Consider the following 19725-nt stretch of genomic DNA (forward strand, 5'->3'; position numbering starts at 1 on the left):
TGTGCTTTCCAGGATAATTAGTACAAAAGGAAATTGAGAAACAAAGAACTGAAAACCAAAGTGGAAGACTATATAAATATAGTCAGAACACACAAAAGTAACTAGAATATCAGTATTCAATGTTAGATTAAATGTGACCAAAAAGAGGAACAAAAATGAAATTTAATGTTGAAAAGTTGGAAGTTTATTGTTGTCATTCTCGTAATATTATTAGAGAGGAGAAAAATGCGATTCACTTCATAATTGATGAAGGTAAATGCAAGCAGCATGGTGTTGATTTTCTTCAGGCCTTCTATTTGTTGGAGGAAAATACTCAATTATAACTTAAGAATGCTTATTGCCTCCAGAATGTGGTTTACACCATAGTGCACGCTGAGAGTTCCTATCTGGGCATAACAAAATAATATAGCACTTTGGGGCAAAGATGCAGCCTAGTAATCCAGCACTGGAAGCCAAGATGGAGAAGATCTCCACAGCTGCCATGACCTTCCCCTTGGTGCTGTGGTAGACAGGGAGGAAAGTGACCCAAACACTGCAGAACACCAACATGCTGAAGGTCAAGAACTTGGCTTCATTAAAGGTGTCAGGAAGGTTCCTGGCCATGAAAGCTACAGTAAGGCTCCCAAGTGCCAAGCAGCCCAGGTATCCCAGGACACAGTAGAAGGCAGTGGCTGAGCCCTTATTGCACTCAATGATGATATAACCAGGCTCAGAGTGTGCATCTTTATCAACAAATGGGGGAGAGGTTCCCAGCCAGATGCCACAGAGTGTCATCTGGATCAGGGAGCAAATGGGAATAATAAAGTTAGGTGACCCTGACACCAAACACTGCCTCATCCTTCTCCCTGGAGCAGTGACCTTGAATGCTAGTACCACTGTGATTGTTTTGGCCAAGACAGTGGACACAGCCACGGTAAACACAATTGCAAATGTGATTTGTCAGAGGATGCAGGTGGCTGTGTTGGGACGACCGATGAAGAGTAAGGTGCAGAGGAAGCATAGGTTGAGGGAGATGAGGAGGATGTAGCTCAGAGTCCTGTTATTGGCCTTGACGATGGGAGTGTCCCGGTGCTTCACAAAAACCCCAAGAGTAACAGCAGAGAGGAAAGAGAAACAAAGTGCTGTGCAGACCAGAGTCATCCCCAAAGGGTCTCCATAAGCCAGGAAGGTCACAACCTTTTGGATGCAGCGAGTTCTCTCACTGTTTGCATACTGCTGATCTGGACATCTCACACAGTATTCTGTATCTGACAAGAAATGCAAATTGTTGTCAGACCATGTTCAATAATTCTCACCTATTCACTGGACCCAACAGAACAAAACTAGACCCAAATTGGTTCAGTTTGTGATGACTCTAAATAACTCCATGTTTTAATCTGCTTGTTATCCTTCCCCTAAACTTTCTTTTAGACCTCTGGCTTTCTTTAAAAATTCAGTGCATCAATTTGATAACAGTTGCACTTTATTCACTGACGAGCTTCCATTCTTTTCTTTTTTAAAATATATTTCTTCATGTGTAACATATGGTCATAAAAGTAAACAAACCATGAGTGTATGCATTAAAGAATTATGAGGAACTGAACCTGTGGGTAACAGCACACATGCCAAGCACTAGAACATACCCAGCCTTCCAGAGGCCTCTTCTCTAACCCCTCTAAATAATTTACTTCCTCTCAAATCTCCAAACAAACTACCTTCTTGAAATCTAAGCATGTAGTTCACTTCTGCTTGGGTCCTTTGACCAATATTATTCGTGAGATCCATTCATTTCACCGATTATATTTACATAGTTCTTTCACTCTTCAAAATTGTATACAAAATCACTAATACATGAACTTACACAAGAACTAAGTGTAATATAAAAGTTGTGAACTTACAAAACAAACATGCATCATATCATACAGGTTTCCCATATGTCAACCCACCACCAACATGCTGCATTGTTGTGAGAAAAAATTGTGGAGTATGGAAAAAGTGTGCCAAATACATGGTATGGATGATGGCTGGTGGCAAATTCTGATGATATTATCTCATAATCTGTAACAAATGTTCCCCTATATTTTGGTGTGTTGATGAAAGGGTGTTGTATGGGAATTCTACACATGTGCTGGATTGTTTTGTAAGTGCCAACCTTGTGAAAAAATTGTTTAAAACTAATAATTGAGTGGGTTGGTGGTAAATACTCTAAATATTATAGATGGACTATAGTTAATAGTAAGATTGTTATGATATTCTTTCATAATTTAGATTTCTTTCATTTTTAAAATATATTTTTATTTTCTTTTTGCAGTTTCATTATGTGCACCCAACATATATTTCCTCTTTCCTCTACTCTCAACCACTAGTAACCTCCTCACTGCTTTCTGCTACTGGAGATTTACTCCTTTTTAACATCTCATATAAATGACATTTCACTCCCTTATTTCAAAGAGTATAATGTTTGCAAGGTCTTCCATTTAGCAGCACATCTCAGAAATTCATTGTTCTTGTAGTGAAATCATACCCCATTGTTTGTGTGTACCACAGTTTGTTTATCCATTCATTTATTGATAGACATTGGGTCACTTCCACATGTTGATTATTGTGAAAAATGCTGCTATAACCATTGTGCACAATTATCTGTTTGAGAACATGTTTTTACTTTGTATGGGTATATACAGAGAAATGGAATTACCAGATCATGTGGTAATTCCACTCTTTAAGAAATTGACATACTGCTTTCTGCAGCAGCTGAACTATTTTACATTCCCACCACCAGTGTATAAGAGTTCCAATTTCTCTGCATCTTTCTGACATTTGTTATTTTATGTTTTTAAAACATAGTCTTTGTGGATGTGAAGTGTTATAATCCATTCTCTTATAATGCTGAATAGAATTCTATTAATACATCATCTTTTATTTATCCATTTTATAGTTGATGGATTTTTAGATTGTTTACGAGTATTGGTTATTATTAAATCTACTGCCATGAACATATTTCATACAATATGATGCTATAATTTTGGATCATATAATAAACAAATATTTGCCATTGCAAGTAATACCAAAGAGCTTTCCAAAGTTTTACACCAATTTACCATCCAGTTGTTCCATATTCTCTTCAACAATGGACACAGTAATAATAATAATGTTTAATTTTAGCTTTTATGGGGATGTTTGAAGCTATTTTATTATGCTTTTTAACTGTAATTTCCTTGTGAATAATTAATTAATCACTATCACATATGTGCACTGTGTGCTTGGAGATATTTTGGTAAGGAGGGCTTGTTCACACATTGAACTATTTTCCTAATGAAATTTTTGCTTATCTTGTTTCTGTAGGAGCTCCCTGTATATGCTTGATGTAATTCATTGTTGACTAGATCTATTTTAAATAATTTAATCCACTTGTGGCTTGACCATTCATTGATGAACAGAAAATAACAGTATTAGTGTAGTTAACATTTATTAAATGTTACATTTGTTTTATTTAAGAAATTTTCGACTTTGAAGATGAGAATATTCTTCTTTATGTTTCTTTAATATTTTTATTTTTACATTTAGAATTCCAATTTGCCTGATTTTAATGAATCTTTATGTGACTACTTTGTTTCTGGATATACCATTTGGATTTTTTTTTTCTTTTCTATCCTATGCTGAAAAAACATTATTGTGACATTATAAGAAATGATGCAGGTAGAATAAGTATTTCAATTTCACTTTGTCTTAAAGTTTGTCTTAGCTAATTTTTTCTCCTGTTTGATTTCATATGAATGATTTAATAAGTTTCAGTTGCCTCAAAATGTTGTGATTTTAACAGCAATTGCACTGAATCAATCAATTTAAAGTATACTGATACCTTTACAATACTGAATACTTTCGCTTATGAATATGGTTTTTCCCTCCATTTATTTAGTCTTCTTTAATTTTTTCTAAATGATTTTCTGTATCTTTATGTGCAGAAGTCATTCAACACTTTGCTTAATATTATTTTTAGGCATTTAACACTTTCAAGATATTGTAAATATCATCCTAACAATTACATTTTAGAAAGTCCTATGACTTGCATATATAAGAACGATTTATATTATGCTTGTATTCAGACCACTAATAACAATTTATAAAATCTTACCAATTTTAGACTTGCGCAATAAAATCCTTCACAAATTATGTCAACTATAGTTTATCCTTCTCATAATTATTCCTTCCAATTCTTTTCCTGCCAATATTTCATTGGAAAAGAACCCCAGTGTATTGGTAGTTGTGTGAATATTGTAGATTTTTGTCTCATTATTGATCTCCCAGGGATGAATGCTTCCAAATAATGATACTTGTTAGTTTTCAGGATATGTCTTTTAAGGGATTAAGATGATTCCCTTCGTTTCCTATTTGATAAGTGCTATTTTTGTTGTTTGATTTAAAAACACAGGTGGGTGTTGAATTTTATTAAATGTTTTCCAGCATTCATCTAGATGATTGTTCCTACTTTTCAGGGTCATATGTACTGAATTACCTTGCTGCCGTGAGAACACGTCTTTAAAATTATCGCTGGAAACTTAGACTGCAATTTTTTTTCTTTGATTTGTGAGTTTATGTTTAAAAAGCAAGACACCTGTAAATGTTCTATCTGGTAATGACCTTATAAGATATTGATACATATGGTAAACACTAATCATAAAAAGAATTGAGAAATTTTCCGATTTCTTTCCTATTCCTTGTAAGAGTTTAAGTAATTAGTATTATTTTTGCCTTGAAAGTTTGGTGGAATTCCCCAGTAAAGACATTGCTCAATATAAAAATGTATGAAAATGTTTTAAACTATGAATTCAATAACTGAAGGAGACATGAAACTTTTGAGATATTTCATTTTTTCCTTGGGACATGTTTTGATAACTTTTAGTTTTTTGGGAATTTGTGTACATAATTTACATTTTCAAATGTATTGGCATGAAATTATTTTTACTAGCCTTTTATGTTACAAAATTCTGCACAGAAGGCAACTTTTTAAGTCCTGGTATTACATATTTTGCAAATTTCAATTTTTTAAATACACCATTCTAGGGATTATTAATTTTTTTTCTAATTCTTGAGTTAACTTTATCTTTTTATCCTATCTATATTGGCCTTTATTATGTTTCTTTCTTATATTCATATTTTTTATCTTGTCTTTTATTTATGATTTCCTTGCTTTTATTATTTTAATTTTTGATGAATACATCAGCTTTTTTCATTTAAATAGATATACTAAACTATTTAAAATTATATATTCTAGTATTATACAATTTTCTCTGAAATAGTTAGCTTTAGCTCTATACCAATGAATTGAAATGCAGCATTTTCAATTTCAAAATTTTCATAAAATCTATTGTATTATCTAAATTAAATGAGTTGCCCAAAAGTATATTTCTTAATCTTCAAACATGTGGGAGTTGAAGTTGATGATTAATGCATTCTTTATATGTGCACATGAATCATATACTTGAAACTATTTTGTACTGATGTGTACATGGATCATTTTCCCAAATTGACTAATTGCAAGGTTATATTAGTCTGAACACATCTCCAAAACATAAAATAATAGTGTGTTGGAAAATTTAACTGCATATTAATCAAGAAATGATAATCAGAAATTCCCCACTGAAGATGCCATTCCAACAGGTAATATCATGAATATGGTTAATTTTTAGAATTGTATTATGAAAAACATATGGCACATTATTTTTCTGTCACATTTCTGTATGTTTCCATCACTATCCTCAAAGTTTTCTATGATTTAGTCATACCGATCCTTTGTTTTGAAGTTCTCTGAATCTCTGAATAATATATGCAGTGGTGATTTGCCTTTCTCTCATTCATAAGAATTCTGCCAAGAGTTTATTGCCCCTTTATTCATCTTAGAGAATACTAATGCTACTGCCTCTATAAAAAACTCCTTGGAACCACTTGTCCCAATGAAATCGCAGGGCCTTAAGACTCTATACATGCACTAATTGCAGGCTTTAAGCATGTACACAAAGTATCCCTATCTTTTGTCCCCCCAGTCAGCTGTGAACTATGAGAAAGCAGAAAGTGAAACCCATTCATTGTGGCTGTGCTATATTGTCCTCATATAGCACGCCATGGAAATACTCATTCTTAAAACCATCACAAATTTTCTGAGCACCTGTTCTTCATCTCAGGGTTAGTCATGGGGAAATTGAAGATGATTAAGATCCAAACTTTTGATACAATCTAAATATTATTTCAAACAGGATGGAGAGCAGGTACTTATAATACAATGTGTTAGTTACAGGATAATGAAACTTATTTTATTATTGTGGGTTCAGAAAAAGTGTTTCCTAGAGATGACTCTGCCTGCAATGTGGCTAAAGCTTATCAAATAGGATAGATTATTGCAGAGGAATGTCATTCCAATGGAAAATATTATTGATTATAAAATTAAATTGCTAAATGAAGGAAGGATAAATTTTGACTCTAGTTTCCTACAGAAACTTTTCAATACCTTGTATGAGTGGGGGACATAAAGGAGAGGTGAGACATTCTTCTGGGCATGAACTTACCTGTGTCATTGGAAATCTCATTCTCTGGGCATGCAGTACAAAGAAAGCAGCAGGCAGGCTTTCCCAACTGAGAGGTTTTGCTGAATCCAGGAATGCACTTCTCATTGCATACTGAGTGGGGAGTCTGAGAAGAAAATAAAAAATGTGTTAACAACTGTGACTTTAATTCTCCAAAATATAACACTGCTAGTGGTTTTGACCCAAACACAAATTTAAGTTTTAAATACATAAATCAATTTATCTGGAAGGATTTCATTTTCATTGTAACATGTGAAATACATAATAATTTACAAATACATTATTTGAATAAATGTGTTCTTACCATCCATTTGACACTGGGTAAGAAAAATTTTCAAGTTGAAAGGTAAGATGTTAAATACCCACATGTGGCAATTTACTAAGTAGTAAGGAAGAAGAAATCCCCTATAAAGAGATTTTCTTATATGTAATACAAAATATGATGATTGAGACATACTCACCTCTGAAAATCCTGCGTTCCACTCTATCATCTCCTCAGATATTGAAAATTGTTTCCTACCTTAACTTTTAGAGCAAAACTTTCAGGGAAATTCCAAAAGTTAAGAATGTCAAACTGGGCCTCCGATTTCCATGCCTCATCCAAAATCATGCAGTCACCAACAGGATTTTTAAATTGTATGTTTTTCAGAAATGGGTGCAGCTAAAAGAGACATAATTTTGTGAGGGAGTTTGTCGAAAGATTAAAGATTGAAAACCCAAATTAGGGAACATACATGAACCTATGTGAGCCCTGCTACAAAATGCAAATTAATTATTAGCATCTAATGAACTAAAAGAAATAAAAGTGAATGGAGGGAAGATGGGAAATATGGTGGCCAAGTAAGGAGTTACAAATGTCAGCTTGTCCTACAAAGCAAATAAGAATCACCCAGAACTATCTAAAGCACCTGTTTTGGGGGCATCTGGAGGACTGTGGAGCAGTCTGCAACATCTCTGAAATTGGAAGCACCACTTTGAAAAAATGGCAGAGGAAGAGACTTGGGTGTCAACTTCAGCTCCTGATTATTACACTCAACTGGATAAAGTATAATCCTAAGAACAGCTAAAGTTTGAAACTGCCCAAGTCAGAAAAAGAACAGTAGCCTCCCTTTTAAATCTCTCTGGCATGATGGGAGGCAGGGTTGACAGAAAATCACAGTGAAGGTAGGGACTGGCTTTTTTCCACCAGAATTGAATAGCAGACCTAGCCTAGGCTCCAGCCCCAGCTCTGGCAGGGAGGGAGCTGGGGAGACCTGGACCAACCTCTCCCTGTAACCACAGGTGATTTTGACAAGTACAGAATGAATAGTTGGAAGGCTTGGACTGTTGTTTTGTAATCACTTTCAATTCCATCTTCACCTGTGCTCCCCAAATAGGATAGGAGGGGAGCTGGTTTTCCCCAGCCTTTCTGGGCAATGGTAGGCACTTTTGGATTGCATAGACTGAACTGATGAGGATCTTTTGATCTGCCCCCAACTTCCAAAAGTTAAGGAAGGGTCTGATGTTTCCACAGCCTTTCCAGGCAATGGCAGGCACTTTCAGATTGCATGGTCTGAACATTTGGTCACCTGTGGGTACACTCCTGTGACCCAAAAGGATAGGAGAATGCTGGCATTTTCTCAGTCTCTCTGGGCAATGGAAGACACTTCTGGCATGCATGGAATGAACTGTTAGGTGCCTCTGGATCCACCCCCACATGCTCCAAGATTTAGAGGGCACTGGTGTTTCCTCAGCCACTCCAGGTATTGGTAGGCACAGACTAAACTGGAGGCTGTCAGTGATTCTGGTCTCACCCCCTAAACAGCAGTTCCTCAGGGCAACTGCTGCCATATTTGGCCCAAATGAATATGATTGTTGGGCACTCCAGAGGGTCATTCCCCACCCCCAGCAGGGAGAGGTCCTGGAGCTATGTCAGTCTACCTTGGCCTCACATTTTGAACCTACATGGCATAGATTGAAGCCCATACCTGAATCTCTACCCCCACCCATACCAGGGGAGGAAGGGTCCTGATGCTTCATCAGTCTCTTTGGGCAACTACAGACAATCTTTTCCTGAACATCTTGGATTACTATCGTGGCTGAGCTTCTGTCTTTACTCGTGGCAGAGAAGAAATATTGGAGAAGCTTAATCAGCACCAGGGCAACAAAAGCAGCTTACGCCTACAAGCTTACAGAATCAAGTTCACCCTCAGCTTCTACTACAACACCAACAAAAGAGAAAAGGTAATAAGGGTCTAGAGTATACGCAGAACCTGCATCTATTATAAATAAATCTTGTAAGCCAGATGCCAAGGTACCAAAACAAACAAACAAACAATCAAAAAGAATACAATCCATAACAAGAAACAGGAAGACATGAGCCATTTAAAGGATCAAGAAAACCCTCCAGATGACAAAGGATTTGACACTGCTAATCCTAGACTTCAAACAAATCTCCTTAATAAATTCAATGAGATGGATAAAGGGATTAAGAACCTTAAGAAGATACTGTGTGAGCACAAAGAAAAATTTGACAGTATTCATAGAAAAACAACAGATCCTATGAGAATGATTCAATAAATGAAATTAAACACACACTGGAGGCATATAATATCAGATTTGAGGAGGGAGAAGAAAAGTTCTTTGAACTTGAAGGTATCACTTCTAAAAGTAAACATACAAAAGAACAAAGATAGGAAAGACCAGAAATAATTAGCTGAGTCTCATTCAACTAAATGGCAGAAAGAGACATGGAACGATATATGTCATTTGTTTTCCAGCAGGAGAAGATAAGGGAACAGGGACAGGATTATTTGAAGAAATAATAGTAGAAAATTTCACAATCCTATTGAAGAACTTAGATATCCATGTCCAAGATACACAATATACTGCCATCTAAATAAATACAAATAAACCACCTCCAAAATATACAGTAATCAGAATGTCAAATACCAAAAACGACAAGGGAATTCTGAGAGCAGTAAAAGAAAAGTGATATATAATATAAAAGGGATACCAAATTAAATTGATGATTTCTCCTTGAAAACAATGGATAAAATAAGAAAGCAACATGATATATTTAAGATACTGCATGAGAAAAAATACCAGCCAAGACTTTATATCTGGTGAGACTGTTTTCAAAAATGAGGGTGAGTTTAGAAGAGCCATAGAAAAACAGTAGCTGAGAGAATTTATTACAGAGACTAGCATTATAGGAAATACTCAAGAGAGTGCTAGAGTCTGAAAAGAAAAAAAAGGAGACAGTCTTGAAAGAGAGTCTAGAAATGAACATTATATCAGTGTAATTAAGTAAAAGTGCCAAAAGAGTGGTGAAAATATAATATGATTAATAAAACCCAAAGCTTAAAAAGGGTTAAATAAGAACTGATTTTACTGGAATAACATTAAATATTCATGGATTAAAGTCCCAGTCAAAAGTCACAGAATGATGGAATGGATAAGAAAATATGAGCCATTTATAGGTTGTCTGTAAGGGTCTCACCTTAAAACCCCGATACAAAGAGATTGAACATGAAAGACTAGAAAAAGATATTCCCTGCATGCAGTAAACAAAAAAAGAATGCTTGAGTAGCTCTACTCATATTGGATGGAATAGACTTTAAAAGCAAAGTTTTCATTACAGTCAAAGAAGGACATTATATATTAATAAAAGTTACAATACACCATGAAGAAGTAATAGTCATAAATGTATGTAGACCTAAGCAATATGTCCCAAGGTACATGGCAAAACTGAAAGGAGAAAAGTTAGCTCTACAATAATAGTGAAGACTTCAATACACCACTCTCAGCATTCGAGAGAACATTTGCACAGAGGATCGATGAAGAAACAAAGTGCTTGAATAATATGACAAATGGTTTAAATCCACTGGATATATACAGTGCAATGCATCCAAATACAGCAGGGAAACATTCTTTTCAAGTGCTCATGGATCTTTTTTCAGAAAGACTGTATGATGGATCACAAAGCAGATCTCAATAAATTCAACAAGATCTAAATTATACAAAACACTTTCTCTGATAATAATGGAATGAAACTGGAAATTCACAAGAGGCAAAAAAGTGGGAAATTTACAAATATGTGAACATTAAACATCACATTATTAAATATTCTGGGGGTCAAATATGAAATTTTGAGTAAATCCACAAATAGCATGACATGAATGGAAATAAGAACACAACATATCTGAACCTATTGGATGCAATCAAGGCAGTGCTGAGAAGGAAATTTAAAGTCCTCAATGCTTACATTTAAAGGAAGAAAGAGTTAAAGTCAATAACCTAACTCCTCAGCTGGAGAAACTAGGACAGCAAAGTAGTGAAAAAGCAAGGAGAAGGAAAAAAAGAAAGATGAGAAGAGAAATAAAAGAATTTGACAACAACAACAGAAAAACTAAATAGAATTAACAAAACCAAAATTTGGTTCTTTAGGAAGATAAACAAAATTGACAAACACATATGTAGACTGCTAAAGGAAAAAATAGAGAAGGTACAAATAAATGAAATACAAAATGAAAATGGAGACATTACTACCGACCACACAGAAATAAAAAAAACATCATAAAGGCATCCTATGAACAATATATGTCAGAAAACCAGGCAATTTAGAGGAAAGGAATAAATTCCTAGGACTGTGCAAACTATGCTGTTTCTAAATGAAATAGAAGACCTCAACAAACTAATCACAAATAAAGAGATTGAAGCAACCATCAAAAAAAAAAAAAAAAAAAAACACACCAAAATGAAAATCTCATGACCAGATGGTTTCACAGGTGAGTTCTTCCTAGCATTCAAGGAAAATTTAATAACAATCTTACTCAAGTGTCTCCAAAAGTTTGATCAACAAGGAATGATTCCAAACTCATTCTAGGAAGTCAATATCACCCTCATAGCAAAGCCAGATAAAGATATTTGGAAAAAAGAAAATTACAATCAAATTTCTCTAATGAGTATGGATGCAAATATCCTCAACAAAAACACTGGATAATTGAATTCATTGACACATTAAAAGAATTATTCATCATGATAAAGTGGGTTTTAATGAAGCATGAAAATGTGGTCCAACACCAGAAAAACAATCAACATAGCATAGCATATTAATAAATCAAAGAGGAAAAATATGACTTTATTGATTGCTGCAGTAAAGACATTTAACAAAACAAAGCATCTCTTCAAGATAAAAATATTGCAGAAGATAGGAGTTGAAGGAAACTTTCTCAACATGATAAAGGTCATATATGAAAAACCTTCAGCTAACATTGTAGTCAAAGATGAAAGACTGAAAGCTTTCAAAGGGAGACCATGAAGAAGTAAAGAGTGCCGACTGTCACTCTTGATTTTCAATATACTGCTACAGATTCTAGGTATAATGATCAGGCAAAAAGTAAATAAAAAGCATCCAAATTGAAAAGGAAGAAGTAAAATTTCACTACTGCAGGTGATATAATCTTATATCTAGTACATCCAAAAAATCTACAATAAAGTTGGAGGTGCTAATAAAAAGTTTCAGTAGATTGTGAGGATACAAGATCAATATGCATAAATGAGTGGTATGTCTATACAGTTGTAATGTCACAATTGGAAGGATGAAGTAAAAAATTCCATTTAAAATAGCAAATAAGAGAATCTCATGTTTAGGAATAAATTTCAACATAACGTAAAACACATATTCATACAACTATAATGCATTGTTAAGAGAATTTTTAAAAAGACATAAAAAATTGGAAGATCTTTCCATGCTCATGGATTGGAAGACTATATATAATTAAGATGCCAATTTAACCAAATTTTTATGCAGCTTTAATGCAATCCCAATAAGAATTCCACCAGCATTTTTTCAAAAAAGTGGAAAACACGATTACAAAATTTTATTTGGAAGGGTAAGGATCCACAAATGGCCAGAAACATGTTCAAAAGGAAAAGTGAAGTTGGAGGACTCTCACATCCAGACTTAAAATCATATTACCTACCTACAGTGGTAACAATATCATGGAACAGGCATAAAGATACACACATAGACCAACGGAAATGAACTGACTGTTCAGAAACTGACCCACACATCTGTGGTCCAGTGATTTTTGAGAACCCACCCTGTGGGGCAAAACAGCCTATTCAGCAAAAGGTGCTGGGAGACTGGATATCCATAGCCAAAATAAAGAAATAGGACACCTATCTCTTACATTTTACAAAAATTAACAATAAATGGATGAAAGGAAAGCAAACCATAAAGCTTCTCAGGGAAATGTTGAAAAATGTCTTCAAGATCTGGAAGTAAGTGATACATTCTTAAACCTTACACTGAAAGCACAAGCATCAAAGAAAAATATGAATAAATGGGACATCCAGAAACCTAAACACTTTTGTGATTCAAAGGAAATTGCCAGGAAACTGAAAAGGCAGCCTGTTAAATGGGAGAAAATATTTGGAGACAAGATATGTGATAAAGGTATAATTTCCATTCAATTTAAAGAGATCATTCAACTTAACAGTAAAAGAGGAAGGGATCCAAATTAAAAATGGGCTAAAGATTTAAAAAGCCATTTCTCCAAAGAGGACATTGGAAATTCAAATGGACAAAAAGAACATTTTAAAAAGTTCCATGATACTAACTATCAGGGAAATTTAAATCAAAATGACAATGAGGTACTATCTCACACTTAATAGAACAGTCATTATTTCTTAAATTAGAATGCAATAAGTGCTGGGAGGATGTGGAGAAATAGGAGCACTCCTTCACTCTTGGTGGGACTGTAAAATGGTGCAGTCTCTGTAGAAGACAGTTTGGCAGTTCCTTAGAAATTTAAATAAAGAACTGCTGTATGACCCAGCATTTCTTTACTAGGAATATAACTGGAAGAACTGAATATTGTGAGACACACAGACATCTGCAGAGCAATGTTCATAGTGGCATTATTCACAATTACCAAAAGGTGAAAATGATCTAAGTGTCCATCAACCAATGAATGGTAAACAAAATCTGGTATATACCTATGCTGGAATACAATGCTGTGGTTACTAGCATTACTGTAATATTCTCAACTCAATACCAAAAATATACTGTGTTGATAATGGTGAGGTATGGAAAAGTTTGACAAACATACACTCTGGACAACAATTGTTGATAACAGTCTGATACTATTATCTCATAATCCATATTAAATATTCCACCACTGTGTAATGTGGTGGTGAATATATGTTGTATGGGAATTCTGAACACATGTATGATTGTTTTTTAACTTCACAACCTCTATATTGAAAAAACATAAAAAATAATGTAGGGGTTTGGGGGAAAATACACAAATATAAGATATGAACTAAAATTATTAGTAATATTTTGATGACATCCTTGCATAGATTGTAACAAATGTTTCAAAACAATGCAAGATGTTGGTGGTGGTATGATGTATGGGACCAATGTATGATATGCATGGTTGTTTTGTAAGTTCATAGCTTTTACTATACACTTAATGTTTTTGCATTTTCGTGTATGAATATTTCAATAAAATAAAATGTATGGAGGTCTAACATGTCATAAAGTCAATAAAATAATACTCAGCTTGGGCAGAAAACTTTAAAGACAAGATAGTAAAACAATCTATAGATGTGGGTTGCAGAAAATCTTAAGGTAGATTATACCTAACCATACTCATTTACTCTTTGAATTCTCCCAGAGTATCATATTGCAAAGCATGGTTAGCAATATCTAAAGTGGTTGTAGAACTAAATGTGATAATATAAATATAATACACAGCACTGTCTAAGAAGTCTAAAAAGAATTAATTCCTGTTGTCATTTAAGTGCCTCGTGGAAGATGTCTTGATATTTACTATTTAAAACATTAGTTGGGAAGGGTTTTGATGTCTTAGTAACAAAAATTTTGAGTTTGATTATAAACTCATTTCCTCCATGCCAATGGCATTTTCTTTTTGATGACCATTTCTACCTAAGACTAGATTTACCTCCTAGACACTAAAACAAGTACAGTGAATTCTGGGATTTTGGAGAAAGAACCCTAATCTATAAACTTGAGCACATATGGCACTCTAAGAAAGTCACATTTATGATGTGTTCTAAAAAACACGTGCTATCAAATGGAAGAGACATTACCTGCCAAGGCTCAACAATAAGCCCATCTCCATTTCCCACTGACTGCATTTCTACTTGTTGAAGAAGCATTTCCTGAAAGCTCTGAGCTACAGCATACACTGCATTATATACATTATAACTGCCTTCATTCAAGTCCTTGTCAAACTGCCACCAAGGCATCAACTCCAAGGAGGCATTGGGAGGACAATTTTCCAGAGTGTTACAGTCAGATTCAGAAAGCAAGCAATCAAAAGAGATGAACCACAATTTAGTAAGGTAAAAGTCTTCTGGGTATTTTACAGGGTTAACAGTCTGGATAAAAGTTTTGAAACCAGGTATCTCACCATGGTGCTGTGAAAAAATGAGAGTCCCATGGAATGAGTCAAGGAAAAAGTCTCCTTTACTTGTGATAACATCCCATTTCGAGGTTGTGATCCAGACTTTCCCTATCACTAACAATTCCCATTTACAAAAACTCAAACCCATTAATGAGTCAGAGTCACCATAAATGACAACCACTTTCGCTGATGATTCTTTGATACGTAAATGATACGGCCAGTCCAATGAGAAATATGATCTCTCAGTGACACGGATCATTTCCACAAAGGCTGCACAGACTCCATTTCTGTCCATCTCTTCTCTCAAGTCCCATAGAAACTGGATACCTCTCTTGTCTTCTGAGATGACTAGCCCCACCCAGGTCCAGTTGAAATGCAGCATCAGTGAAACCATGCCAAGGGCCAGAAAGGTATCCTTGGGAGCCATCTGATAGATTGATGGAAACTGGCCTTCATCACTCAGATTAGGATCATAAAAGCCATAGGTAAGCTGCGGAGTAAGGAGAAATTAAATCCATATGAAGAAGAGAATTGGTGATCTACCCTTTCAAACCCAATAAATATTAAGCATTCTTAGAAACAGAGAAGGAAAGACTTGTACTTTCTATTTTCTAATCATCTTCTAATTCCTGGGAGAGTTCTAGAAAATAATTCATCAGTATTTGAGGCCTGGGGAACTCCTTTGTCTCTTCCCCCATTGCCTGTTTTGTTTTTTTGTTTTTTTCCCTTCCTTATCTTTTTTAAATGTTACATTAAAAAAATATGAGGTTCCCATAAACCCCCATGTCCCTCACCTCCCTTGCATTGATATTGTTCCATATAAAGGTCATTTGCACATCCCACCTACTCTCTGTATAATGGTCACACCCTTTCAGAGATGCACAAACACGATTCCATATTTGAACTTTCCTTTTAAGTTTCCTGAAAATTGCAACAAAGGATACTTGATTTAATCTCCCCCCACTCCACCCAGGCTTACCTGTGGAATTTTGTAGAGTTCCAGCAGTGTCCCAACCTGAACGGAAAGTGCCCATGTTATTCCTGTAAGGGCTGCTACCGACTTGCTTTCTTTCCTACAGTTGTAATTAGGGTTGTACTTGTCCGGCCCAGATTGCGAAATGATGGGACTTTCCAAAGTCCTCTGTTCACTGTGCAGGCCATTATAGATATCAAATCCCAGGGAAATATTGGGTAATAGATTGGGGTTCCTGTTGATCTCTTCAATGGCAAAAAGCATGACCAGAACATACTGGTAGTTCTTGGTTAGAAACCTTTGTGGTGGGCACAGGCATATGTAGGTGAAAGACACAAATCATGATTATCTACCAATCAAATTCAATGACCAAATTAAGGAGGAAAACACACTGAAGTCATTCTAGACTGAGTCTTCTGAATCCACAGAATTTTAGCTAATGCTAAAACCTAAAAATTTCTATAAAGCCCTAACTGAATTCAACCTATGTGGGGAAATGTATGAGTCGCGACAATGGAAAGTATAATGAGTGGAAAAGCAGACCACATTCATGGTAGGATTTGTTCTTTAATTCTGGAACCAAAATCCTTTTTTTCATATTAATATATTATTAAATGGTGTGTAGAATGTTAACAATATTGTCATGAGTTTGAAGAGGGATTAATTCCAACTAAAGTGTGAATCTCCTTAACCGATCAGATCCACAAAACAGGCAGAAGTGGATGGTACAGACAGAGTGACCCACAGAAGACTGACAGTCAATTAGCTTAAACATCTACCCCACCAAGTTTTGGATCTTTCATCATCAAAAATCAATGAACTGTGAAGAGCCTCAGAGACCCAGTGAAGGAGGAATCAGGCAAGGCAGGAAGATTTGGGAGAAAAGAAATGATGAAGGAGGAGGAATTGAATATTACGTTTAGCTAATAGGAGAGGAAAAACTTTAGGGTCTAAGACCAACAGCATCATAAATTCTAAAAAGTCTATCATCTGCTAACTGAAAAAATAAAATCCTATTATTAATAATTAATCAAGATTTTTTTCAGGGGTACTTTCTCTAAATAATCCTTATTCTTTTCATCTTTTCTGCAGCTTGTACTAAGTTCCCATTTATTTATTAGGAAATCATCGTCCAGACCAATGGAAATACCTTTCATTTTTATTACTTTTATCTGAAATCGCAATAAAAATAAAAATATCTTGTATTTCTTTCAAAAGTCCTTTTTTTCAGGTTTGATTAAAATATGACTAACTGTAGCTTAATGCACCCTGTATGTTTGACAAGAATGGATATTTTTCAATAGTAGCACACAGGTATCCAAATGTGCTCAATAAATCAAACTTATTATTCTTTTATCAAATAGAAGTTATATTTCTTAGATAGATGTTATCATTTGTTTGGGAGATAAATTTTGAAAATTTCCACTATGATAACTGATTTTATATCTTCTTATTTCTGTTTTGCATTATTAATCTTAGGGTTTTATATCTTCATTAATACAAAACAATGACTATACTATTTTGATGACTTGGGTGTTTTTATCATTATGAATTTACCATTTGATTCTTAATGATGCATTTTATCCTTACCCATTTTGTCTAATATAAATATATCTACCTCTGATTTATTTTGATTCTTATCTTCCTTGGGAACCTTTACCTCTAATTCCATATGTTGCCTTTCGTATTTTCCTTTTCCCCCCAAATGTCTCATAAATAAAAATATAGAAAAAGCATGGTACAGGCTTTATGAAAATAAATTGAATTACCTAGTGAGAAACGCTTTCACAATACTGAAAAAGAAAGAAAGAATTTAAGAAAATTGAACAACTTCTAACTGAACATATTATTTTAGGAGAGTTGTTACTGAATATGCTTAAAAGCACAAACCCTCTTAACATTAGAATATGGACTTTGCTTAAATCAGAGACAGTGAATCAATTGAAAGTAGGTGAAAGTCAGGGATGGTTGAATCACCCCCACCCAGGGACTCATCTCCACATTCCATACTCTCTCCTTGCAGTCTGAATGAATCCTCACTATTAGCGAAATTTACTTATGAGTGTCATTTTCCTCATGTATAGTTGGATGAATATTGCTAAAGATTCCTTGCACAAAAAGCACTCATTTTAAAATCAAGAATATGTATAAGTTCTGTTGGTGCCAGAATTATTAAATTGTTGGAATTTCTAGTCAGTTAGATAATGCAATAAAATAACAGGTAAAAAAAAATGGAAAGAGTAATGAGTCACAGTAATTTGCTGTGGGTAAGGTTGTTCACATAGGAATTCCAATAGTAAATGTGATAAGGTAATGTACTTGATAAGATGGTACTCAAACAAATATATAACAGTCAATGGTTTTTCAATATTATAACAACAGCTTATAGAAGCTTTTAGGGAAGATATATATGATAGCAATACATTTAAACATTACTGCATCTCCTGTGGATAAGATTATAAATATCTTATCAAGGAATGTAAAAACTTTGAAAACAATATTGCAAAGGTACAAACAAATCTACAAAATTTCTATAAAAGTTAACACAGGATAAATATTGTATGATGGTGTTATTATGAACTAAAAATATTGTATTCAATCATGGAATTAATAATTAGAAAATAGAATGAGGGTAGGGAATGGATAGTTTTTAACAAATTGCTGAACTGTTAAGAGGTTGCTTGTAAATCTTTGGAAAGGAATAGTAGTGGAAAAAGCACATCATAGTGTTAGTAACTAGCACAGAGTTTTTATATGGATATGATTAAGGATGAAAAGTAAAATCTAAGTACATGTATATTACTAGAAGGATCACTAAAAAAATTAACATTGCATTATAAAACATAGTAAAACCTCATGAGAAATATGAATATGGGTGATATTCCATGTTTAAAACCATTTCTACAAAATATAAATTCCAATGAACTAAATAAAAACAGAATAGCAGCTAAATACAGTAGAAGCATAGAAAGATTGAGCAGTGATGAGTTTTCCTGTTTTTGCTTTGTTATTATTAATATTCCTAGAATAATGAAAATGCTCTCATAATTATTGAAGTGATATATGCACAACTATGTGAGTATACAAGTGTACACTTTGACTAAATTTATGCTTTATAAATATGTGTCAAAAATTGATTTCTTAAATAAAGCTAACACAGTAGATAAATTACCAGAGCCCAGCAGATGAGGGAAGGGGAAATTGTTTCTAATTGGGCAAGTATTTTCTGTTAGAGATGATGAAAGGTTGGGGTAAGGGATGCTGTTGATGGTATCCCAACATTGTGAATGCCATTAATTCCACTGAATTGTACACTTGACAGTGCTTAAAATGGAAACTTTGGAGGTTGTATGTAAGTTGGTAAAAAATTATAAAAATTCAGGGAACTATATTAAACATCATGGTAATACAATTTTAGAAGTTTCCTGGAAGCATGAGAAGTTCAGGAAATTAGGGAAAATAATTGAGAACACTAAAAGCAGAATTTGATTTACCAAAAGCAATAACTGCAATTTTTAATTAGCCACAATATTTTAAAGAGTGTGGTAATGACACAGGAAGATATTGTTGTATCTCTAGGAAATAATAGAAAATAGAGAAAGGATTTGTGTCTAAGGGAATGTTTCATGTATCATCCAGGTGGTCTTGAAAAACTAGGAGGGGGAAAATGAATGGGTTTAATTAGTGGAGAAAGAAAATAATTTTGGAATATAAAATTGAAGTAATCTACTTCATCTGAGAGGCATACACTTTTCATATTTCAAAAATAAAACAA

The 19725-nt window shown here is 34.2% G+C and overlaps 1 pseudogene; it reads right to left on the reverse strand.

The window, feature by feature from the left end:
• Window positions 1-324: 324 nt before the first annotated feature.
• Window positions 325-16232, reverse strand: LOC131276893 (vomeronasal type-2 receptor 116-like; annotated as a pseudogene).
• Between the last annotated feature and the right edge of the window lie 3493 nt (window positions 16233-19725).

Source organism: Dasypus novemcinctus, chromosome 30 (genome assembly GCF_030445035.2).
Source record: "Dasypus novemcinctus isolate mDasNov1 chromosome 30, mDasNov1.1.hap2, whole genome shotgun sequence".
Taxonomy (NCBI): Eukaryota; Metazoa; Chordata; class Mammalia; order Cingulata; family Dasypodidae; genus Dasypus; species Dasypus novemcinctus.